The sequence below is a fragment of the Vulpes vulpes genome, unplaced genomic scaffold (assembly GCF_048418805.1).
Source record: "Vulpes vulpes isolate BD-2025 unplaced genomic scaffold, VulVul3 Bu000000646, whole genome shotgun sequence".
NCBI classification, from domain to species: domain Eukaryota; kingdom Metazoa; phylum Chordata; class Mammalia; order Carnivora; family Canidae; genus Vulpes; species Vulpes vulpes.
This window is the reverse complement of record NW_027325679.1, coordinates 37,271-64,859: the sequence shown is the minus strand read 5'-3', so window position 1 is coordinate 64,859 and position 27,589 is coordinate 37,271. Positions and strand designations below refer to the sequence as shown.

Sequence of the window (27,589 nt, the reverse complement as noted above, 5' to 3'; positions counted from 1 at the left end):
TTTTCTAAGATTATTTGTTTCCATGTAATCATTGAAGTGGCCTTTTAGTTGTTTGTTTGTTGTTTTTTTGTTTTTTGCTTTTTCTTTTCTAATGGCATTTAAATAAGTTTCTAAGAACCACTTACACCATTTCCTACAAGTTTTTGCATATAGCTTTTATTTTTGATAAGTTCTAACTATTTTTCAGTTTCCAAAATGAGTTTTTCCTTGGAAGTTCCAAATCTATTGGTCTGTTACTGTTTCTATCAATTTCTCATTTAATTGCATGACAGATAATGTAGACTATACCTGACTCTTTAAGACCTACCAAAAATAATTTTATAGCCTATTAAAGTTCCATGTATACTTGAGGAAATTGAGTATTTGCTTACATGTAAAGATAATGGACCTATACTATCACTGTGATGAATATTTTATATTTTTAATTTTTTTTTTGTCCGCTTCGGTCATTGACAAAGTAAAGTGATCTGAAATCTCCCATTGAAATGATGGATGGTAGATTATTTATTTTCTTCTAGCAATTTATCTATAAGCTGTTTTTAATTTAACGTTATTAATAGCATTATTTTGTATACTGCATGTTATATTTTGTACTTTAGGCTGCAAATATATATGCATACATATTTATAAATATATACATGTATGTTCATGTGTACACACATATACATACACACATATACAGAGTGATTTATGTGTTTATCTTTTTAATATTTATTTGTAACCTCTAAATCAATATTTGTGGCATTTTTGCAGTCATTCAAGAATATGTAGAACAGTGAAAAATTTGAGTAGCCCCATGCACACATTCTCACCGGAGGTTGAACAAAGTGATGCTGTGCCTTCTTGTTTCAATCCTCATACTGCAAACAAGTGTCCTTTCCATAATCTATATAGCGCCACATTTCTCACATATTTTTGCTGTCGGTGATTTTATCATTGTTTAAATGGCCCCTGAGTATAGTGCCTGAGGTGTTGTCTAGTGTTTCTAAATGCAAGAAAGCTACAAGGAGAAAAAAAAAAAAAAAAAGTCTGTGTCATACAAGCTTTGTTCAAACGTGTTATAGTGCAGCTGGCTACTAATTCAATGGTATGAATCAACAATATATATTAAATAGGATGTCTTTAAACAGGGACGCCTGGGTAGCTCAGTGGTTGAGCATCTGCCTTTGGCTCAGGACATGATCCCGGGTCGGGGATGGAGTCCCACATCAGGCTCCCTGCGAGAAGCCTGCTTCTCCCCCTGCCTATGTCTCTGTCTCTCTCTCTCCGTGTGTCTTTCATGAAAAAAATAAATAAGATCTTTAAAAAAAAAAAGATGTCTTTAAACAGAATCAGTTGATGAAAATGTAACCAGAGGCACTCAGCATGAACTTAACTGTTTCCCATAGAAGCAATGCTTCAACTCCTACCATATTTCCTAATGTTTCCTGATACTCACAGCAACTGGAACATAGTATGAAAAACTAGAATCAAATTTTGTATATCATAGAAATAAAACATGAATATGGGGAGACCTGGGTGGCTCAGTCAGTTAAGCATCTGCCTTCTGCTCAGGTCATGATCTCAGGGTCCTGGGATCAAGCCCCACATTGGGCTCCCTGCTCAGAGAGCTGGCTTCTCTCTTTGCTCCTCACTTCACTCATTTTCTCTCAAATAAATAAATAAAACCTTTTTAAAAATGCATATAATTTCTAGTGATTTCTAGTGCTTTGATCTTTGTATAATTGTAAATTTTGTTTTTGTAATAGTCAAATGTTTTATCAAATAAAACATTTAACAAACATTAATATACCATTTAAACTAAACTTGAATATCTTTTGCAAAGTATCAATTAGCTTGACTGACTTTGAAAAAATAAATAAGACTACTCTTTACAAGGTAATTTTTCATATTCCTTGATTTTTTTCTACAAATTCTAATAGGTAATGTCTATATTAAGTTTTTACTATGATTTTTTGGATATAGAACAGACTAATCCTAAGTGTATGGTTTATCCTAAGAGACTGATATCTATTTAATGTATACATTTCTGACTACCTTAATTATAAATTCAGCTATAAAGTGAATTTTGAATACTTTCTGTAGGAAACTCTTATTTGTGATTGTTGGGATTTGAAGGAGCTGGCACTACCTCCATACTTCTTTCTAGGAACATATCTACATTTTCCACCTTTTCTTACTGTAAACCTCAGATTATTTGAATGTTGATTTTTTTCATTTTAGCAAATGTGTAGTCAATGCCAGTCTTATTTTATCTTCACACAGTATTTTTGGGAGAATTGAAACACCAAATCAGTTAGCAAGTTACTTTTCACTGCAGGAGATAAGTGAAACGGACTAAGCTAGCATTGCAGATTTATCATTCCCTCCCCTGGTTATCATTGTTTATCTCATTTCATCTTTTTAATATTGCTGGTATCTGTAGACTTCGTGTTATATAACCTCCTTTGACATGGTACTTTTGAGACAATTAGGATGCATGTAGATAAATCACATAAGTCTTTCTGGTTTTATTTATTAATTGATTGTGATATCCAAAATAGTGACAGTTGTAATCATATTAGCAGGTAAATAAAATAAACCCTATGAAATAATTACAAGCTGTTTAGCGAGTGTCTACTGCCTATGCTTGCAGAGTGTGGTTTCAAGCTTTTTTAACAGGTCTTTTTTATTGAAAATCTGCAATAATATTATCTTCATTTTCTACTTACCATCAGTGGGTTAAAGAGATACTGTAACATATTTTATCTTCATCTGCCTAATCCTATGCTTAACAGATTGGCAATATATTGTTAGTCATTTCACAGAAGGATTTTCCACTTCTAATCTTGTTAACCTTTTAAAGTATTTTAAAATGTTCTTTTCAGTCAGGTGACTGGGTGTTCTTACTAGAATTTCAGCCCTTTTGTTCTGGTCAAATTATGCAAGTTTTCATTTGGAGGCTATATTGAAGAGTGTCCAGTTATAACCAACAGAAACCATTATTGTCTGTCTAAACTGGGAAAGAAATGACTTACCATAGAAAATTCGGCCCGTATATAATTGCTGAGATGAAGAAAGGTAACTAGGTTAAGGTCCCAGGAGCAATTTTTACCACCAAGATCTATTGTGTTTCTTCCAAAATCAAAAAAGTTGTTCTTTGCAAAAATTGATGAATCAAGAATCTGCTGGCTTCAGAATCATTCCGCCACTGCCATGACCTGTGTAGAAAAATGAATACCTTAAATTCTGACTTTATTTGCTCTAAGTCTTGCATAAATGCATCCAATTGTCATAAAATAAAATATATGCTAAGTCTAGATACAAAGAAACCTGAATAAATACTTCATACCTGTCTGCTATCTGCTTCTGAGAGATTATAGGAATGGATGCTGAGTGAACCAGTCCTCGTATTTGCCACCATCAACAGCTATTCAATGGCCACGTCTGATCAAACATTCTTCTTATGCTTAAACTCTTGAACAACAGTTCCAGCAACAGCCTGCTACCAATTAACTTAACACGACCAATTCCTAGTATGTCCTCACCCTTTTCCCAAAGAGGAGATTCAAACTTTCATCTGTCACATTTACATGTCTAACTGATGTTCATTATCCCTTTTAGTTCAGTAACAATCCATCCTTGATTTCTAGCAACGTATAAAATAAGGTTACTAGTAGTAATCACTACTCTAGCCTGTATAAAATAGTACCGTAAAATGAGAGAGGAAACTAAAGAAGAAAATTAGTTAAATTATATAAATATATAACTAATAAAAAGACAAAAATATGTGTAGCTTATATGGTCTTTGTTTCTACAACAAGCATTTTTTTCTATATATTATTATTTTTTTGGTCCCCATTTAGAATCTTAGCTGAACTGATGGGTTCTTTTTCTGATAAGAAGAGCTAACCATTTTTGATGCTTCTGAATCCTCAATGATATCACCATATTATTTTGATGTTGTCTTCATAGGTTTTAATTTTTTTTTATTAATTTATGATAGTCACACAGAGAGAGAGAGAGAGAGAGAGAGAGAGGCAGAGACATAGGCAGAGGGAGAAGCAGGCTCCATGCACTGGGAGCCCGACGGGGGATTCGATCCGGGGTCTCCAGGATCGCACCCTGGGCCAAAGGCAGGCGCTAAACCGCTGCCCCACCCAGGGATCCCTATAGGTTTTAATATTTGGCATAGAAATAATATGAATTCCCCATTTGCCCAAATTCTGTAGTAAAAATGTGACTTTATATGGTAATCTGGATAAATCTCCTCACCAACAATGAACTCCTTTGTTGATATATAATACTGAGAAGATCCTAAAATTTCATCTCTGTCTCCTCTCCAGGCTCTGAACAAGCCTAGCCAAGCATTTACAGTGTGTGCTGCACAGAACTCATCTGCAAAACTAGAAGAGGTTTTTTCTTCTTTCTTCCTTCCTTCCTTCCTTCCTTCCTTCCTTCCTTCCTTCCTTCCTTCCTCTTTCTTTCTCTTTCTTTCTTTCTTTCTTTCTTTCTTTCTTTCTTTCTTTCCTTTCTCTCTTTTTTCTTTCTTTCTCTTTCTTTATCTTTCTTTCTTTTCCTTTCCTTCCTTATCCTCTTCCTTCGCTTATCCTCTTTCTCTCTCTCTCTTTCCTCTTACTTCCTCCTTTCATTCTTGCTCTCATTTTCATTTTAGCCCCTTGTTTTCAAGGAAATCTCTAACAAACCATTAGCTAAACATGTTCTACAGGAAAAGATACCTCAGGGTGCACACATCACAAAGAATACAGATTTTACAAAATAGTTAGAAAAGTCACTAAACACACAAATAAATACCACCTATAACAAACAAGAAAAACTGATGATGAGAAAGAATCTGATCTCCAGAGTTGCCACATTATAATAACTTGAAATGTGCCACTGTCAGGGGAAAAAGTACAAAGTATATACAATGTATACAAAGCATTGCCTATTCATAAAATAAATTAGCAGAAATTGTTTCTGAGGAAACACACAAACATTAGGTTTACTAAAGGTTTTTATAAACTGACTCAAATATGCTCTAAGAGCTAAAGAAAATCATGGAAAGAGTAGCAAAGAGAATCAAGAAAATGATTTGTAAACCAAATGAGAATATCAATAATGAGGTAGAAACTATAAAAAGAAAGCAGACAAATATTGGAGAGCTAGAAAGTAAAATAGCTAAAATGAAGACTTCATTAAAGGGATTCAGTGGCAGAATTAAGCAGACAGAACAAAGAATCAATGTATTTGAATATGGTAGTATTGAAAAATACTGAGGATCAGAAAGAAAATAAATGAAAAAAGTCAATACCATATTTTCCTTTTCTATTCAAATAGTGTTGCAATGAACATGAGATTATCAATTTATCTTTGAAATCCTGATTCCAAGTCTTTTGGGTAAATATACAGAAGAGATTGCTTAATCATATTGTAGTTCTATTTTTAACTTTTTGAGGAACCCCCATGCTTTTTCCATAGTGGCTGCACCATTTGGCATTCCTACCAACAATACACAAGGGTTTCAATTTTTCAGTAGCTTCTCCAAACTTTATTTTTTTTTAAATAATAGCAATCCTGACAGGTGTGAAGTGATAATTAATTGTGGTTTTGATGTGCATTTCTCCAATTACTAGTAACATTGAGCATTTTTCTGTATACCAGTTGGTCATTTGTGTTTGTCATTGTGTTTGTATTCTTTGAAGAAATGCCTATTCAAGTCCTTTGCAGATTTTTTAATTGGGTTTCTTTTTTCTATTGAGTTTTAGAAGTTCTTTATATATATTGGAGATTAACCCCTTATCAGATACCTGAGTTGCAAATATTTTCTCCCACTTTTTAGGTTTGCACTCACTTTGTTGATTGCTTATATTGTTGCACAGATTCTTTTTAGTTTGATATAGTCCCTCACTTTGTTATTTTTAATTGCCTGTAATTTTGGTGTCATATCTAAGGATTCATTGCCAAACTAATATCCTGAAACTTTCTACCTATTTTGTTCTAAGATTTTCAGTTTCAAGTTTATATTCAAGTCTTTAATCCATTTTGAGTTGATTTTTTACCATGACAAAGTAAGGATCCATTTTCATTCTTTTAAGTATGTGGGTATCCAGTTTCTCGATACCATTTATTAAAGAAACTATTCTTTGCCAATTGTGAAATCTTGGCAACATTGTCAAAGATCACTTGATCCCACATGCATGTTTGTTTTATTTTGTTTTGTTTTGTTTTGGGCTTACTATTCTCTTCCTTTGACTGATATGTCAGTTCTAATGCCTATACCATATTGCTTTGATTAATGTAGCTTTGTATATATATATTTTTTTTTTTTTTAAATTTTTGTTTATTTATGATAGTCACAGAGAGAGAGAGAGGCAGAGACACAGGCAGAGGGAAAAGCAGGCTCCATGCACCGGGAGCCCGATGTGGGATTCGATCCCGGGTCTCCAGGATCGCGCCCTGGGCCAAAGACAAGCGCCAAACCGCTGCGCCACCCAGGGATCCCTATATTTTGAAATTAGGGAATGTGATGCTTTCATCTTTGTTCATTCTCAAGATTGGATTTCGTTTTTTTTTTAAATTAATTTTTATTGGTGTTCAATTTACCAACATACAGAAAAACACCCAGTGCTCATCCCGTCAAGTGTCCGCCTCAGTGCCCGTCACCCATTCCCCTCCAACACCCGCCCTCCTCCCCTTCCACCACCCCTTTGAATTTATTTTTGTGTATGGCATAAGAAAGTGGTCCATTTTCATTTTTTGTATGTTGCTGTCCGATCTCCCCAGCATCATTTACGAAGAGACTGTCTTTTTCCCATTCCTGCTTTGTTAAAGATTAATTGACCACATAGTTGTGGGTTCATTTCTTTGTTTTCTATTCTCTTCTATAGATCTGTGCTCTATTTTTGTGACAGTAGCATACTACTTTGATCACTACAACTTTGTAGTATAACTTTAAATCTGAAATTGTGATGCCTCCAGCTTTCCTTTTCTTTTTTAGAATTGCTTTGGCTATTCAGGGTCTTTTGTGACTCCATACAAATTTTAAGGTTATTTGTCCTAGTTTATGAAAAAATGCTGTTGGTATTTTGATAGGGATTAAATTAAAATTGTAGATTGATATAGATAATATAGACATTTTATTTGTACTTATTCCAGAGCACAGCATGACTTTCCATTTATTTGTGTCATATTCAATTTATTTCATCAGTTTTTTATAGTTTTGACAGTACAGGTTTTTCCTCTCTTTGGCTAGATTTATTCCTTAGGTATCTTACTGTTTTTGGTGCAGTTGTACACGGGATTGATTCCTTAATTTCTTTTTCTGCTGTTTCATTATTGGTGTATAGAAATGCAACAGATTGTTGTACATTGATTTTGTATCCTGAAACTTTACTGAAATTGTGTATCAGTTCTAGCTGTGTTTTGGTGAAGTCTTGCAGGTTTTCTATATAGAGTATCATGTCACCCGCAAGTAGTGAAAGTTTGCTACTTCCTCGCCAATTTGAATGCTTTTGATTTCTTTTTGTTGTCTGATTGCTGAGGCTAGGGCTTCCAGTATTATGTTAAATAATAGTGGTGAAAGTGAAAATGCCTTTCTTAATCCTGACCATGGAGGAAAAGCTCACAATTTTCCCCATTAAGGATGATGTTAGTGTGAGTTTTTCATATACAGCCTTTATTCTGTTGAGGTATGTTCCCTTTAAGCCTAGGTTATTAAGGGCTTTTATTATGAATGAATATAGTACTTCTTCAAATGCTTGTTTGTATCTATTGAAAGGATCATATGGTTCTTATCTTTTCTTTATTATTACATGTATTATGTTGACTGATTTTCGAATATCGAACCATCCTTGCAACCCAGGTATAAATCCTATTTGATTGTGGTGAAAGATTTTTTTAAAGTATTGTTGGATTCTGTTTACTAGTATTTTATTGAGAATTTTTGCATCTATATTCATCAGAGATATTGACCTGTGATTCTCTTTTTTTGATAGTGTCTTTATCTCATTTTGCTATCACAGTAAACCTGTCATCATAGAATGAACTTGGAAATTTTCCTTCCTTTTCTCTTTTGTGGAATAGTTTCAGAAGAATAGATACTAACTCTTCTTTAAATGTGTGGTAGAATTTGCCTGTGAAGGCATCTGGTCCTGAATTTTGCTTGTTGGGAGTTTTTTGATTACTGATTCCATTTCTTTACTGGTTATTGGTCTGTTCAAGCTTTCTATTTCTTCCTTCTGTTTCAATAATTTATTTGTCTAGAAATTTATCCATTTTCCAGGTTTTTCAATTTATTGGCATATAGTTTTTCATAGTATTCTTTTATGATTGTATGTCTGTGGTGTTGGTTGTAATTTTTCCTCTCTCCTTTGTGATTTTATTTATTTAGGTATTTGGGTCTTTTTTTTTTTCTTTTTGATAAGTGTGGCTAGAAGTTTATCAATTTTATTAATTTTTTTCAAAGAAATAGCTCTTGGTTTCTTTGATATGTTCTATTGTTTTTTGTTTAGTTGTTTGGCTTATTTTATTTTTAGTTTCCATATCTTTCATTCCTGCTCTACTATTTTGTGGAGGCCGAGAAAATTAAGGCCATTCCACCTTAAGTTCAGCGTTAGCACAAGTACAGCCATCTCAGGCCCCTGTGAATAAGAGCTGAACTTTACCTTACTCCAGTTAAACCCCATATTAGAATGAGAACAGAGCTCAAGCCAGTGGCAGAAAGTCCCATATCAGAATGAGAACAGAATTTAATGCCCTTGAAAGCCCCATATAAGAGTGTAAACAGAACTTGAGAAATTCCTCCACCCCTTCTGGAGGTCCACAAAAAACCCAGCTGGAACCCACCTCAGGGACCAAGTCCCTGCTTCCGCTCTGTATACTTGAACTCAAGCTCGAGCTTGTAAATAAACCCTTGTGTGTTTGCATCGGTGTTTGCTCCTTGGTGGTTTCTCGGATACGTAGGTAATCTTGGGCACAACAATTTCTATCTATTTTCTTCCTTCTATAGGTTTTAGGCTGCATTTGCTGTTCTTTTTATGCTGAAAGTAATGGTCTTATGAAGAAGAGGTCCTATAGTGCCCGGGCCTAGGCCTACAGGGAGTGTCTCCTGTGTGCATGTGCTCTGCTATAGTAAGCTGTAGAATAAAAAAAAAAGATTCTAGCTTCAAAACCATTCCATCATGACTGTGCTCAAATCTGGTAAAATAAATATCCTGTACCTTACTTCTCTTCTCACATACCTCAGTTATGAATCGACAGAACTGGTTGCAGAATGAAAACTTTAAGAAGATTGGAAAGGATGTTGAACAAGTTAATTATATTGTCTACCACATAGGAAAAGCACAAATTTTGCAATTCTTTCCATTTCTTTAACAAAATAGAGTGATTGATGATAAAAGAAATTCTACTGACTCAAAAACCAAAACATGATTTCTGTGCTGAATTAGTTAGAATTTCAAACTGAAGGTTGGCACAAGTTATAGATATTATACATATTGAAAGGCAGCTTTATGGTTAAGAAACACAAAATTTCCTCCTTTAGTGAGTCGCATACAAGAAGGTTTTGGTCTGTTTGTTTTTTTTCTTTTTAATATGGCAATAATCATGTGAATGTATTAAATCCTATCCCAGGAACCCAACTCAACATAAAAACTTGAGTACTATTCTATAATTAGATTTCTAAGCCCTGATTATCTTTGGAGCACTGTCTGTAGTTTAGATGTATCCTCTGTAAATTCCTACTGCTGTTCAGGGGAAAGATTTATGAAAGTATAAATCCAAATGCATTATCTTTATTTCTTATTAATCTGCCTTCTTACATCTAACTCCAAAAAATTTCTGATCTGCACAATGCATTAACTCCACAATTTTATCACCACTACTTCTTCTGTCATGCAGTCTAAATCATTCACAGTCATTTTGATTATTATAGGTTTTAGATGAAACAGGGATAATTTAAACAGCTATAATATTTTCTTACACGGATAATAAGAATCCCTGAAATTCAATGACATCAGGAAAAAAATATCTTAAGCTTCATTAATAGATGCAGTTCTATTATTGCTTCTGTTGATGTATTTTAAATGTGTTTTGAAGAAATAATGTTCTGATGGGGTTTTTTTTTTTTTTTTTTTGGTGTTTGTAAGAGTGTGTATGCAATGCATGTGTGTGTTTTACAATAAAAATAATTTCACATTTTAAGGGTGACTATCTGAGGATTAATACTCTACATTCTCAAAATACCTAAGTCCTTTAGTCCAACTATTTTTTTCTACATAAGGATTAGAAGCTTGATGGATCAATGTCATTACTAAATTGTGTGTCATCACAAATTGATTCTTAAGTATTACTGCTTTAGCCATTGACCCTTATATTATGAGGTATTGCATTTTCAAGAAATAGAGTTATAATTTTACTTTACCACTATATGCTTTTAACCAGGAATGATAAAGCTAAGTAAAAAAGAAAAAAAAAAACACTTTTTATGGTATTTTGCCATTGAAATTTCACTAACAATATAGACAATATTTACTTTAAAATATTTTTCCCGCAAGATAGTTCAGATATCCTAATAATATTATAATGAATCCATATTTCTTTCTCTGTATTCTATCTATTAAAAATTCATTTTAAACTCAGAGAAAGTGAGTGAAAAGGAAAAGGAAGTGAGGATGAAAAACAGAGCACAGAAAAGGATATAATACCAAAGGACTTTTCAGGCAAAGTTACATTGATATGGAAAGTGAAGATGACTGATATTAAAATGAAATTGCAAGTGCAGATAATGTACATGCAAAATGATTTATGATTCTTTTGTTTCCACAAATCTTTAAGGAAAAGCTTACAGAAGATTAAATGAGAAAAGCATTGTCTTTTTCATCACGCAATATTTTCTGTGTTTTATATGGTTCCATTTATTTATTCAATCTTCATCTAAGGAAAAATTCTAAGTGTAATATTTGTCCACAGAATATATACTTTAAAAAATTAAAGTATTTTTGGCATTTCATGATAGAACAAAATATAGCAGATTAGAGATAAATTTTCAAAATGTTTTAACTACCGGAAGACATATAGAATTTAAACATAGTAGAAAACTGGTATTAAAAATCATGAAGTTCAGGCTCTGGTTGAAACTTTTGAATTGGAGACCCCTAAAAGGTTGTTGTTGTTGTCATTGTTGTTGTTTGGGTTTTCTGTTGTTGTTGTCTTTTTGGTTTTTGTAAAAGTTCTTTGTTGGTTGGCAAGCACACATATAATGAATTAGATTTATATGAGACAGAAGTTGAAGACATAACAAAGAAAAAATAAAGTGAGATAGTTCATTGTTCCATGATCCTTAGAAGAAGGCTTTGGTTTTAGGGGATTGAAGTTTCTTTGGTTTCTCTTAGCATGGCTCTGTCTTTTCATGAAATGTTCACCATTAGATGAAAATCTTAAACCAAACTTAACACACTAGTTTCTACCTACATGGGATAACCTTATTGTAGATTTCATTTATCTGACAGAAGTCAAGGTTGTGGACAATTGTCAGTTTATCTGGAAGTTACTCTGAAACCTCTAAAAGGAAGAACAGTCGACACAGACTCTTGAAGCACAGTATATGCCCTCATGACTAGCAATATAAATTACTAATTAAACTTAGAAAGAACAGATTGTCTTCAGTGTTCCTCAATTTTGTTTAAAAAGACACAAAAGTGGGTTTCTAATGGTTAGAGACATAAAACTGAGAGGAAAAACTACAAAGGAAATAGAAGAAAATTTAAGGGGATATCATTGTGACTTGGAGTGAAGAACTTCAAAAATTAAATTTCAAAAAAAATTAAATTTCAGAAATGAATTGTATGACGATATAAACATATTTACATCAAAATTACGGGTTTATATTCACACAGTTAACCAAAAAAGTTTATTAGGCAAACTAGGGGATGGAATTTGCAATGTCCAAAACTAAAAATGGATTAATATGTACAATATATGTGTTGCTTCTCCAAGTCAACTGGAAAATCACAACCATCAGGAAAAAATTGGTAAAGGTCATGAACAGTAAATTTACAGAAAAGGAAATCCTGAAGGCTAATATGCATATTGAAGAGATGGTCACATTCATTGGCAAACTATTATGATAAGGGGATTTTATTTCATGCATATTAGATGGATACAAATTAGAGAGCTGGATAATTCAAGTTTTGTTGCAGATATGAGACTTTAGGAAGTATTATGTACTGCTACCAGGAACGTAGATTGGTACAATCATTTTGGAGAGCTATATAACATTATTCATGCTAAGTATTCACATACCTTATTACACAAAAATCTATTCTTGGGTATATACTCCAAATAATTATCAGGCAGGGCCATAAAGGAAAATACCAGGATATTCATTTTATCATTGTGGTTGAAATATAGTCAATCCCCATGGTCATCCCTGGGAGAGAGGTGAGATAAAATATAGGGGATGGAGAAGTATGAAGTCTTAGAAATAGATATATCCTTGGGTGCATCTATAGATCTTAAAAACATCTTGTTCAATGAAAGAAGCATAAAGCAACAAAATACATAACCAATTCCATTTACATAATTAAAAATGCACTTAACCAAGCAACACCATTTGGTTTATGTGGACATATAAATAACATTTAGTAACACATTAGATTAGATAAGGTTATCTATTGGGATTAGTTCTTGAGCATACTTATATTAGCTAAATTAACATTCATGACTCTTAATCCAATTTAAAATTCTTATCTCCTTGATAATCAACAAATATGAAGACCTATTTATATTAGCAGAATATTCTCTCTACTTTGGGTCCCATTTTGTGGTTTCTTTGCATAACTAATACTTTTTTATTGTATATTGAACATTGTGGGAGATACTGCGGAGACAGTTGATTTTGTTATTCTCTTCTGAAAAATACTGTTTTATGTTGTAAGAGGCAGTTAACTTTACTGGACTCATATTCTAAACTATCTTTCCATGCAGTGGGCAAGAGCTGAATTTTTCAGCCATTCAGTTTACAGGCCTCAGTTGAAAAATTTCATATCAAATATCTCATTTATAAATCAGCCAAGTATTTGGAGGGAATTTGAGTCCAAATATTTGGGGTCACCCTTTCTGCAGCTCTGTCCATTTTGGTAAATTATACTTCGTATCTTAGCTACCCAGGATATCCTAATCTCCACCCACTGACTCCCCAAATCAATAATCCTCTGGATTTTTTTCTTGAGTTCCACCTACCCTGAGCCATGAGGACCAAGAAGCCTCTCAGGCAAAGCCACATAAATGCAAATCTCACTTGGTTCAAACATCCTCTTCTAAAATCTGGCTCACCTTCAGTTCTGACTGCTTATTCACCCACAAGTGCCCTGAAATATATATATATTTAAAAATATATTGTCCTGATTTGATCACTGCTATCTTGAAATAGTTATTCCAATGGAAACTACTCTGCTAATACTGACACATATGAAATAATAAATTAGTTAATATACATGTAACCAAACATTTCAAGAAAGCATTAAAAATAATCTTCCTGCTTAGGAATATATTTACTGTAGCTTCCAAAGATTTTCTACATCATGTGGAATTCATTTTGATAATTTTTAACACTGTGATAAGAATATACTGAGACAAAATATCAAGCTATATTGTTAAATTATATTAGTAAAATCTGCATTCTGAGCTTCTCAACATAGTGAGGCTCCTTAGAATGGATAAACTCATATTTCTAACCTCAACATCCTAACTTCAAGTCCAGCCTTATTCCCTACACTCTTAGCCATATGGACTTCATGGTTTTGTATATTTCTAATGCCACCAAACTTGCTATTCCTTAAAGGTACCATAATTTCTTTAACCTGTCTTATCTTCTACACATAGAATTTGCCCTGTTTTTCTCCAGGAAAGGGCACAGAATTAAATATAGTTATTTCTCACCTCACGTATCTAACTTACATTGTTCTTCAGGATTCCCCTTGGATTTCACATCTTATGGAAGCATCTCCTAATACTTTAAGACAATATTCATGTTCCCATCTTACTCTTTCCATCTATCAAGTTAGCACACATTACATGTTATTGTAATCATTTTCTCTATCTTCAAAATCGAATAGAAATAATATAATAAATATTTCATGCTCACCAATTTAGCCTCCATAATCTATACAAATGCAGATAAAAAATTATGGAAAGAACAAATAAATATAGATGAATTGATGAATAAAATAATGAGTCAATGAATCAATGAATGAATAACATTTTATATCCGCCTAAAAGAAGCTCCATCAGAAAGAGGGGTTGTGTAGAAAATGTGAAAGGAGTCAAAGTATTTATGGGTTATAAAATATCTCTTAAATTATGTCTCATTGGTAGGCACTTCTCAATGTATCCTTAAATCCTATCTTGGTTAGAAAAACAGTACAAAGACTGTTCATATTAAATTGATTAAATTCATTATATCCATTAAAATGAATTAAACTAATTCATATATTAAATATATGATGCAGTAAATTATTTGATTTATGAGTCAAACCCTTTTAAGCAAAACTGATCCAATGGGATATAAAACCTCAAATAGTACCTTATAGATGCAGTAATATACAATCATAATTAAAAAGGTGATATGTACCTCACTATAGTTTCTGAGATGTTATTTCATAAATTTGAGAAAATAAGGATTAGGAAACTTTGAGAAAAAAAAAAAAGGAAACTTTGAGAAATACAATTAGACAGGAAATAGATTAACATTCCTATGATTTAAATAGGTGATATACTCAAAGTAAAATTCATTTTATTATACTTCATTTATAACTTAATTTTGAACTTTTTTCAAGGAGTTTGAGAGCACAGAAATAATCATAGTATTGAGTTAATACATAATGAACAGTGCTGCCTGAGGTACAGGGCTGTAAAATGGATTTACTTAGGAAAAATTCAAGTAAATATATGCTATACATTGTAGGGGATTTTCATATGAAGTTTGGTTTTGTAATAGAATCTTTAAAAGACAAGTCTGATGAAAACTGGTATTTTAAATATCATTTTATACACTTTCTATGAGCTTAGAGATAAGGTAGAGGACAGGAGTGGCATAAATCAAATGCACAAACTTTAGAATAAAAGTTTTTTATTTTAAATTTTCATTAAAATTTAATCCTAATGTTTTATAGCTACCACTCATACTGGGTTCTTGCTTACTTTTATGGTTGAATAACACACCATAACATAATTATTGAAGATGTATAAATTGTAATATACTAAATATCCTCAGTGATAGCTATTGTCTAATTTGACAGTATAGAGAACATCTTCATTAAATTCATTCAAAGGAAAATAATAAATATTGTGATATTTGGGATATTATAATAATTCTTATAATAACTTCTAAAAGAAATCCAATGGTCAATTCAAAATATCTCTGTATTAGTTATCTTGGTTGTTTGACAATTTAGTGGCTTAAGACAACACATATCTCAAAGTCCTGTAGGGACACAAAGAGAAGACTCAACTGGGAATCTCTCATCAGGGTCTTACAATGTGGAAATCAAGGTGTTGGCAAGGATGGGCTCTCCTCTGGAGGTTCTGGGGAAGAATCCTCTTTCAGGCTTATATAAGTTGGCTAAATTCAGTTCCAGGACTTCGAGACATGAAGTCCCTCCTTCCTAACTGTCAGCAGGGACCACTCTTAGCTCCTAGAGACCAATCTCCAGTCCTTACACATGATGCCATTTCAAGCCAACAACATGTCAATCTCAGGCTTCCTATTTTTCTGACTTCCCCCTTTTCTTATTAGCTGTAGAAAACTCTCTACTTTTAAAGGGCTGATGTGATTAGGCCCATATGATAATCCAAAGCAATCACTTTATTTTAAAGTAAATTAATCATTCATCATAATTATATCTGCAAAGTTCTTTATAAAAATGTTGTATTAAAATATTTTATTTTTAGGTAATCTCTATTCCCAACATGGGCTTCAAACCTACAATCCCAAGGTCAAAAGTTACATATTCTACCAACTGAGCCAGTTAGGCACCTCTCTGCAAAATCCTTTTTGCTATGGCACATAACATATTCACAGTCATGAAATATAATCACATTTATAGTCCCAAGTATTAGAGGAGGTAATCTTGGGGGGCTATTTTTAGAGTTCTGATTACCATATAAATATAGAAAAAATATCTCAACTTTTAGATATATGCCAACAAAAATACATAGTTTCTATAAATTTCCCTTTTTGATTTAGAAACAACTTTTCCTTTGATTCAAATGCCAGTTTTAAGTATAATAATCACACTCTCATATTCAATAAAAACAAAAATCATTAGGGAAAAACTTAGTAGACATCATTAAGAGTGGGCAGCCCAGGTGGCTCAGTGGTTTAGTGCTGCCTTCAGCCCAGGGTGGATACCTGGGGTGGAGTCCCACATCGGGCTCCCTGAATAGAGCCTGCTTCTCCCTCTGCCTGTGTCTCTGCCTCTCTCTCTGTGTCTCTCATGAATAAATAAAATATTTTAAAAAAATAAAAATAAAAAAAGAGTAAAACTATTTGTGAGGGAAGAAAGATTGAAACTTACTTAAATTTACTATTTGGAAAAATTCAAAACCTGAATCTGACTAGAATGTTAAATAATAAATATAAATGTAAAATTTTTATCATCATGAGTTATGGGTCAAGAAAAAGTAAAAATTGCCTTATATTGGTATGTAAATTATTTTTGTTTATGATGTTTAAAACTCAAAAAGTTGTCTTAAGTAGTTGAACAAAGTGTTTCCTGATTTGGGATTGCTCTGTCTTGAATTTGTTGATCTGCATCATTTCCTGTATGTTAGCCATGTCATAGGCACTTTGTTTAAATATGGCAACATTTGTCTGAGAAGGGTCATCCAACGGCATGGCTAACAGTACTAATAAAGTACAAACTTTATCCTGCTGTGTTTTCTGCTTCTGAGATGTTGAAAGTATTTGTGATTTTTGAACTACCAGGAAACATTTATGACCCTAAGACTTTTTAAAGGGCTTATAAATGGTGGACTGTGGTAATACCTTTTATTAGTTTCCATTTGTTGGATTTCCTGTTATCTGCAAATGTTTTAAGTGGCTCTAATGCCATGTTAGTTCCAGTGGCTAAAAAACTTTTAAGAGGACTGACTAACTTTCAGACCACAGAGAAATGATTCTATCTTTAGTTTTGTATTTTTTTTTTTAAAGTTAAGGTTATATTTTGTTTTTGGTTAGCCAGCTCAGTTAGCATTTAGGTTTTTCACTTATATAAAGTATTTGACTTATAATAAAGTATTTTGATTATTTTAATTTTCAGATATCAAAAGCTACTTTCCATACAGAAAAACTGTTTCAGCTGTAATTGTGGAAATTAGGAAGAATTTGGTTGAATTGTGAAAATTCTTTGCTTGCTAAAAGCTATCTACAGTAGAGGGCAGGAAGGCAATAGGACAGACTAACAAGTCTAATCGCCAGACTCTGAATAGAACTGCTAAAGAGGAACTGCCCCAATTATTCAATTTGGATAATAATTTGTAATGAATCTGTGACTATAGATTTATCCTATTTATTCAAAAATATGCAAGGCCATGTGGTAGGCATTTTAGTCTCTGGGGGAATGAAAGAATTTGTACATTTTAGATGACAATGGGTAAATACAAAAATAAGCAAGGAAAACAATGAGGTGTGTATTGTTACCATAAAGAAATAACAAGATTGGAGATTATTGGTTGAAAAAGATATTGCTATAGAGAGAATTCACCTCTTTCTAACAAGAGTCAATTATTCAGGGAAAACTTCTATGAGGAGATAGTATTTAAGTCACAACTTGAAGAATGAGAAAAGTCAATCATAGGAAGAGTAGGGAAAGCTTTTTTAAAGAAAACAGTGCATGTGTAAAGAGTTTAAGGCATAAAAAAAGTGTTCATTTTGAGTAAATGAAGGACTAGTGGGCTTGAAACTTTGTGAGAAATGAGTCCAGAATGTAAATATAGTAAAGAGCCTTGAGTCCATTGTAACAAGTCTGGATATTAATATAAATGCAATAGGAAGCCATGGAAAATTTTTACCTTTGTGTTTCCATTTGAAATATTGGCTCTGGTTCCTCAGTAAGGACAAAATTGGATTGAAGAAGAATAGTAGGAAAGGAGATAAGAAGGTGTTGCATAGAGAAAGGAAGGAATGTTAAATGCCCTGCAATAGGATTGATGAGGCAGAGATTGATAAAAGTGGATGGATTCATCATATAATTTGGAGGTTGAATCAACAGAATTTGCTGATGAATTGGATGTGGATGAAAAAAATGAAATTGGAAATCAGAAAGAATGTCTCAGATTGAAGTCTCAAGAAATGTACGATAAGACATTCACCAAGATTGGGGAAATAGCTATCAAGTTCTCTATTAATGGAGGTTGACACAATGAATTTCTCTGACCCCTAAAAGTCCCAAGGGTATTCATGAGGAAAATATTTTCTCTTTTGAGGGGAGTGGAAAGCTTTTCATCATTTGGATTGTCAGAAGTAGTCTAATATGCATTATCTGATATGCAAATTTATTGTCCATTTTCCAGTCTACTATGATGACTTTTTTGAAACACGAGAATAAGTCTTATATAAAATAAGTGTGTGAGATCTGAGTGAGGCAAGACAAGTTCATACCATTCCACATTTATTTTCAGATGTTCTACTTTTTCCACAAATGTTAGCAAAACTTTCTTTTCTTTTTTTTCTTTTTCTTTCCTTTATTTTTTTTTACAGAGGGAGAGACGGAGAGAGGTGGAGGGCAAGGAGGGACATAGGGAGAAGGAGAGCGAGAATCTTAAGCAGACTCCATGCCTGGTGTGGAGCCTATGCATGGCTTGTTCTCACAACCCTGAGATCATGACCTGGGCTGAAATCGAGTTGGACACTTAGCCAATCGAGCCACTCAAGTGCCCCATGAAAGCTTTCTTAATATTATATTGTAGTTATAAAATTATTAGAACAACTCATGAATTTTAAAAATATTTCAAATCACAGAATTAAAAATCTGAAGAAATAGATTATATTGACAAGATATTTAAAGTAAAAACCTAAGGAAGAGATAAATAATTTGTGTTGAAATGTAATTTGATAACTTATTTTACATTTTTCTATTATGGTAGCTAGCCTCCAAGATGGACCCAATGATCCTGACCTCCTGATATTCACACTCTTATATACTCAGTCCTTTCTCACTTTGAATAAGGGCTGGTCTCTATAACCAATAGAATATGCCAGAAGTGATGGCATGTCACTTCTAAGGGTAGTTCATTAAAGACTTTGTGACTTTTCCCTCCCTCTTGGATCACTGGTTCTGGGAAAGCTAGTCCTCATACAGTAGGAAGTCCACATGGTAAGGAATTAAGGTTTCTAGAGAACAGCTAATGAAAGACAAAGTCATTTTACCAGCAACCACATCAATTAGGAAGCAGAACTTCCAACCCTCATCAGCTCTTCAGAGAAGACAGCAGCTATGGCCAATATCTGGACTACAGCCTCATGAGAAACTCTGAGCCCCAATTATCAACTAAGTTGATTCCAAGTTTTTAGTTTATGAATGCTGTGAGATAATAAACACTGAAAGTTTTAGGGAAACTTTTCACACACCAATGAAAATAAATGTACTATTTTTTTTATTTAAAAAAACAAAAACAAGAAATTAATAAATCTTCCAACTCTGTGAGGGTTTTATATCCTGGATTTAGACAAAATTCTGATATGTTTTTGAGATTCAAATCTGACATTATTATAAATATGTCCTTTTGTTACCTTTGAGATGTCTAGTTAATTTCTGATTTTGTTATGGTGTATATCGAGGAAGAAATAAGGGAGCCATGAAGTCATGCTCAAAGATGGAAATTAACTTTTTTGAAGAGGGATTGATGCAGTAACTGTCTGAGAAGTACGTATTAGAACTTTCAATAGTATGTCTGTAGCAACCATTATGTAAACATGCAAAATAGTGCTGCTTGGATTCAAGAGTCATGGTCCTAAATATCTTACTAAGGAAATTGTAAACTTGGGGAAACAGGGAAGAAATGAGACAAAGAGCAAAAAGTATAGGGCTAAGATTTGTAATGTGTCCTGCCGATACCAGTTTTATGAGACTTTCTGTGAAGAAAAAGAGGTGAGTGAGCAATTTGGAAAAAAAAAAAAAAAAGGCATAATCTCATTGAAAAAAAGTCACAATGGAGATTTACACTGTAAAGAAACCTATTTACCTAATTTTCATCCTCTTTCTCAGTCTGCTTGTACTACTATAACAAAATACCATAGGCAGTGTGGCTTAAACAATAGAAATTTATTTTCTTGCACTTCTGGAAGCTAAAAGTTCAAGATTGAGGTGTTGGCAGATTTGGTTCCTACTAAGGCTTCTCTTGTCTTGTAGATGACTGCCTTCTCATTATGTCCTCACATGTCCTTTTCTTTGTGTGGTCGCATACCCTGGGGTCTCTTTCAGTATGTCCTAATCTCCTCTTCTTATAAGGACACCAGGCATTTGGGACTAGAGCCAAATTTATGACCTCATTCAATCTTAATTATGTCTATAAAGGCCTTATCTCCAAATACAGTGATATTCTGAGGTAGTAGGGGTTAAGTCTTCAACATTTGAATTTTAGGAAAATTCAGTCCAATCACCTTTCCAGAAATGAATGGACTATTGTAACCTCTACTCACACTAAAGGGCATCCCTGATGTCTAAGAATGTCATCAAATTAGCTCCCAAAGTACCTTTTGTTTGGGGGAAATAAAAGTAATCTTTACACTATAATAGTTTCGAAACAGTCACTTAAAAATTAGTGTCTACTCCCAAAGTCCTTACAGAATTTATCCCTGCCCTTTGGGATCGATCTTTCAGTCCTTGTGTCATTGTGGCAAAGTCAAGAAAACAGAAATCATTCTGCTAATTTCAAACAGGCAGAGTTTAATCCAGAAATTAAAAAAAAAAAAAAAAAAGGCTCTAAAGTAGTTGGAGGGGGCTGCAAGAGCAAAGGCAAAACAACAGGTCATTGGATGGGCAAAAGAAAGGAAGGCAATACTGAGGAATTGCCACATTCTTATTCTGGGAACCACAAGCCATATTTTAGAGAATTTGTTGCATTTGATTTTGATTCCACCCCAAAAAATGCAGTGGTGGCCAGAGCTATCGTGTTAACAGGTGTGCTGCCTCTGCTTAGGCTGCAGAAATCCAAACTTATTTCTCCTGTTGCCACAAGGCAACCTCCAGCAACTCTCATATTTATAGAGAAGACAGAGGTTTCACTTTTTTTTTTTTCTGCTTGTGATTTCCAACTGCCATTTCCTATTGGCAGTGCCTAGAGAAAGCTCCTAGCAAGGTAGACTGGGAAATATAGTTTGAGACTCCACACCCTCAGCAGTTTGAAATTGAGAGACAGGTAAATAGCCAACACAGCAGTGGCACAGTCTATGACTGATTGCATTGTATAATTAAACAGTTACAGTTTAACAGTTAAATACAGTATAGTCAATGCAAACAGATAGGAAATATTATAAAGAACACCAGGACTGATTAAATTTCAACATATTAAGATGCCTTTAAGAAAATTGAATTAGTTTTCAGATATTTTTGCAAAATTGATCCTCTTCATAGTTTTTTATAAAAGTCAAGTGTGAAGTCATACTATTGGATGGGATTGTAGAAAAATAATGCAAAAATTAAGATGCCATCCTTTATTTTTAAAATTAGCATATTACCAACCTAAATTTTGTTAAATAGGTAATGCTCTTAACTGATTTCCACTATTTTTTCATTTTATTTTGTAAGATATGGGTGCAAATCAAAATATTAAAATTATTTACTATGCAATTAAATTCTGTAAGTGGATTCAGTTAAATTGTACTTTTCCTGCCACCAACTTTACTGACATAATGGGAACTTCTCTAATGCCTATCAGCATGCAACAAAACCATTTTTCCATTAAATATATTTGAGGAGCACTGGTATAAAAAAGATTTGACGTGATGGCTGCATTCATATAACCTGGGAGGACTTGGTTTGTTTTATTACTGATGTGAATTTTCATGAGTTTGTGATTGATTAGGTACAATAGGTTCTTAAAGCTAAAATACAAAAAAAAAAAAAAAAAAAAAAAGAACTTGTGTGTTTCTTTTCTAGCCAACAATTCTGATATATGTTATATGGGCTTTAATTCAATATTAGTATGTTTGTTGCTTATGAGTTCCTAAGTTCTGTACTCTAATGATTTAGAGTAATGTTAGTCTAGGGTATATTTTTTAAGCAGCATAATGACATATCACTGGAAGTCTGTTCTTACCTTGTGTGTTTCACTGATATCCACATGATTTCTTTTATTTTTTTCTATATTGCTAAGGGAGGTAGGCAGATGGTTAAATAAATGCTTCAAGCATGTTAAAATTAAACTTGACATTTCTGATTACCTTGGCAGATACTTCCACTGATTTGCCACAATGTAATTTTAGGATAACTTATTCTAAACTTTTCATATTTTTTATAAAATTTAGTTTCAAGTATTAAAATTATTATTATATGAAAAATGATATTTGTATGGCTGGTAGTCATATATATGCTTCTTAATTTTTTCAAGATCATACTACTTAAAATTATGGAACTCTTTCATGAATTATGATTCGGGATCTTAAGATAAAGTAATACTTTCCTAAACTTCTTAATGGTATCAAGATCATGAAATTCTTAGTGAAAATATACTTGGAGCCAGATTTATGAACTGTGACCTTTTTGGTACCTAAATATAAAAATAGTCTTTTAGGGGTTTCATTTCTGAAAGTATGACTAAGCCATGTTTGGTTGTGCCAAGTGACTAATTAATCATAGGAGGAATATTTAGGAGGCATGTGGTGATCCATCTGGCAAGTGACCTAGAGAAGAAAGAAATTTGCTCATCCTTATAGTGTCTACTTTGGAAGTAAGGTGGTTTTCCTCTATCTTCACAAACTCATTATCTTCCTAGGAGGAAGATATGGACAACCTCATTTTTAGGTTAACTGAAAGAATACAATGGCCATTCTGAACTTTGGTGAGATAGGGAAATTGTCAGACATAGGACCAGAAGTTAAAATATACAGAATGTGTAAGAAGACAAACCGACTTGGTTAGCTGTCACAATGGGATCAATAATAAATCTGCAGTTAATTGGGCTAATATTTAAAAGAAAGATCTCTATGCTTGGCTACTGACTAGTGAGTGTCTTTGTAATCTTCTGAATATTCTTGGAATTTTGAGACAGGATGGTAGCATTAACACATTTTGAAAGTTGACAATCTGCTTCAAACTTAAGAGAGGTAATTAAAAAAAAACTATTAAAATAAATGTCAATGTGTGAAAACAAAGATGCTATTCTCCAGAAACCTATATTGAAAGGAAAGTCAAGCTTCTGAGTTGGCATTGAAGTCACAAGGTCCTATAAAAGCTGGCATTAGGTACAAGCTTTAAGAACTAGTGTTTTTATGCCTGAATTCTGGGGTCAAATATGTACCATTAATGTCAGAAAAATGACACTGACCTCTATGTTGAGGTGAGGAGTGACGTTACATGTCTGAATCATAAACAGGAGATAAAATGTCTCTACTCATTCACCTACAATTAAATAGAAAATTTATAGTTCTATCCAGAAAAAAGAATCAGAGGCATATGTTAAAGGTTGGAGACAGAACCAGCCTGTGATCTATAGCTTTAAGTACAAGATTTAATTTGGAGACATAAACTCCAAAGACCTTGGAATAAAGTAACTAACAAAGGGTATTGAACAGATAAATTAAACTCTTTGCATAAGTATGTATCTCAAACAAAAATTACAAAATTCATTAAGAAATTCTATGCTATGGGGGTGGTTGGGTGGCTCAGTTGAGGATTCAACTCTTGGTTTTAGCTTAGGTCATGATGTCAGGGTGGTGGAATTGAGCCCCAGGTCGGGCTTCTGTCTCCATCGTTCTCTAAAATAAGTAAATAAATCTTTTTTTAAAAAAAAGAAATTCTATGCCATGAGATGTAAATCCAAGATTTCAAAACAACAGCAACAAAAGCCAACACATTCAAGGAAACAGAATATAATATCTGAAAAGATGTTAAATTTTATGACCAAAAGGCTCAATTTATAGGGAGAATAATAACATCTATTAGAGGTTTTGAATTAATAAGTAGGTAAGCTTTATTATTATTTTTAAAGATTTTATTTCTGCTAACTGCAGAATGGTAATATTATAGTCACTGAATCTCAAAATATTTCTTACAAATATAAATAGAGCAAGTAGGCATAATAAAACCCACAATCTCTGCAACAAAGCTAAATAATAAGGTGTAATAATTACCAAAACAGAAGTTAGTAGTGCCAAATCACCTACACCAGCAAGATACTGATATTGTCAGAAATTGTGCAGAAAGAAATGTTGAGAAGTCAGCGGTACTTATGACATCCCTGAAAACTAGGTAACCCATTATGGATTGAATTGCGTGCCCCCCAAAATATGTTGAGACTCTAATCCTCAGTATCTCAGAAAGTGACCTTATTTGGAAATAGGGTCCTTGCATAGGTAATCAAATTAAAATGAAATCATTTGGGTAGACTCTAATCTAATATAACTGGTGCTCTTATAAAATCGATGATTTGGATACAGAAACAGATAGGGAAAATGCCATAGGAACATAAAGGCAGGGATCAAGATGATATGTCTATAATCCAAGAAATGCCAAAGATTGTCAGCAAACCATTATAAGCTAAGGGATAAAAATGTAACAGGCTCTTCCTCAGAAGGAACAACCTTCCTGACACCCTGATCTTGGACATCTCGCCTCCAGAATTATAAAATAACAAATTTGTGTTGTATAAGGAACTCAGTTTTTGGTGTTTAGTTACAGCAGCCCTAGAAAACTAATACAATACCAAATATCAAATTGCTAACACCTTGTTATAGAATGCTCAGTGAGCCCATCTGAGAAAAACTTCTGAAAAAATAGTCATTTTGTGGTGAGCATAAGGGGACCACAAAGATATCATCTGAATACTATGATCTCATATGTGTGGAAAAGCTTCACCCTAAGAATGGCCACGTAAGCTCAGTCTCCTAATGTCTTTAGTTTTATAATTTTATCTCTGCCAGAATTTCTGATGGTTTCAATGTCCTCCAGCAGCAGCTCTGCCTGAGAAAGCCTGGATTCTCAGCCTCTTACTTTATACCCAGAATTGGCAAATGCTTTCCAGGAGAAAATCAAATGCAGAATTTTGGCTCAACTGTTTGGCCCTCCCTTCTTGGTAATATTGGTCTTTTGCATCCTGGCTGCTTCAGTAATTTTCTCATGCCTATAAACAAGTAATTTCTAAAAACTCAACTTTTACTTTCTTTCTTTCTTTTTTTTAAAGTTCACCAAACTTTGTGAATTATTCATGATGGAGGTATTTTTGTATTCTAAACTACTCTATCCTATTCAGAAATTGAAGTTAATGTTGCCTTATGTTTGAACCAATAAGATATATTTCAAAATGAATTTGAGTGCCTCTCTCTCATATACATACAGCTTTCTGTATTTTTATTCATGCAGTTAGTTATATGTTACTTTTCAAATTTTGGTGGGAAGCATTAAGTATGACCTTTACATTTTTTTTTGACCTTTACATTTTTAATAGACTTTGAAAATTAGACAAATAGAATAGAAAAATAGACAATACAATATATATCAAAAAGAAAAAATGGTATATTTGGTTTTATATTTTAAAAAACAGTAAGTAAAAGATTCAGCCACATAATTTATAAATGTGTTGTTTCCTCTTTTCAGATGAATTTATTTAATTTGTAACCCTCTATTTTCTTCAAGAACCACTACTTCATATCATGACTCTCCTTAGAGTAAATGAGATAAAACTATTTCTTAAGAGTTGCTCATTTAAGTTTATCTAAAGGAAAAGAGAGGAGTCTGGAGGTCCTTATTAACACTCAGGTGAGCCTATGAGTGGCTTGTGTTTGAAGTGGCCCTATATTCTGTAATTTTCATACTATAAGTTTACATCTGTTATATGTTAAACTTAAATTAATATGCTTAATAAAAATAACAGAGATGATCTCAGAATTGAGTAGCTTTCATTTCCTGAGGCTAATTTGTAAAATCAGAAATATCTGAAGTAATGCAAATTGCCCACACTATTTTACACTAAACGTGAAATTTTTCAGAACTCATAAAATATAAAACTTACTATAGACTTTTTTTCTGGACTTGAAAAATACAAGATTTTCTCCCTTATCTCCTCTTCTTGTTACAACGTTTGAATTCAAGGTATGAATCCATTAACATACGGAACAAATTACCCTAAGAAAAAAGAAAAACAAAAAAAAATTAAAAAAAATTAAAAAAAGAAAAAAGAAAAACATTCAAATACTCCCCCACTCAACTCAACATGGCACAAAAATATAAATATTTGCTCCTAAAATCCATTTGATGAAACACAACTCAGTTCAAGGCAAAGAGTCCCTAACAATAGAAAAGATAAGCATAAACTGTTCATTTCCTAATTCATCATTTTGTTACATATATTTTTTCTTTTTATTATTAATAAGAAAATCACTGCAGTACATTTACAATTACTAGCTACTTGCAGTCATTCTAGTAATTCAGTTAAATGTTTTTATAAGATGTTTGGGTTCACAAATAGGATTATTTTCCACATGTTATAAAAAGGTTTGGCACATAATACTCATGAACAATAAAATGAGTTTGGTGGGGATCCCTAGGTGGCTCAGCAGTTTAGCACCTGCCTTTGGCCCAGGGCGCGATCCTGGAGTCCCAGGGTCAAGTCCCGCGTCAGGCTCCCGGCATGGAGCCTGCGTCTCCCTCTGCCTGTGTCTCTGCCTCTCTCTCTCTCTCTATGTCTATCATGACTAAATAATAAAAATCTTTAAAAAAATGAGTTTGGTGACTAATTCCCCTTTCCTCTACCAGACTGGAAAATTTCCTATGAATTTTATGTCCCTCTGTTTGTGACAGCCATTTGCTTAGCCTTCACACCATTTTGTGTTTCAACCAAGATGAAATTAAAATTGACAGAAGTATCTACTATTTAAAAAAATAGCATAGATAATTGGGGAGTGGAATGTAGTGTGCAACATTGCTTTGCATCCAGCACCTTCATTATGACAGTGTTCCGAGTTTGAACATTTTGAGAATTGCTGAAGAGGATTGGTTTATAAAGAAGTGTTTAAATATAATGAAATTGAATATTGAGGATGTATAAATATATATTTCATTAAGTTAAAAGTTTAGCAATTTAATTTAAATTTTTATACTATAAAACATTCTTTTTGGATTGAGGAAAACAATGTTAGCCCTCCCTCATATTTTTTCCTTTTTTTTGCCAGCATAATATTCTGAAGAAATATTAGTATTTAATGTTAAACAGTGAAGTACACAAGACTATAACAAAAATAGACATTTAGATCAATGGAACAGAATTTAAAAAACCCAGAAATGAAGTGATCTTCAATAAAACAGGAAAGAATATCCAATGGGAAAAAGTCTCTTCAAGAAATGGTGTTGGGAAAACTGGACAGCGACATACAAAAGAATGAAATTGGATGAAT

At 33.1% G+C, this 27,589-nt stretch overlaps 1 long non-coding RNA gene across 1 annotated transcript; it reads right to left on the bottom strand.

Moving 5' to 3' along the window:
- Positions 1 to 739: 739 nt before the first annotated feature.
- LOC140596574 (uncharacterized) lies at positions 740 to 26,314 on the bottom strand. Its single transcript, XR_011998493.1, has 3 exons — positions 26,209 to 26,314; positions 3,018 to 3,200; positions 740 to 1,000 (listed from the first exon to the last, which is right to left on the bottom strand). It is a non-coding gene; the product is annotated as an uncharacterized lncRNA (long non-coding RNA).
- Between the last annotated feature and the right edge of the window lie 1,275 nt (positions 26,315 to 27,589).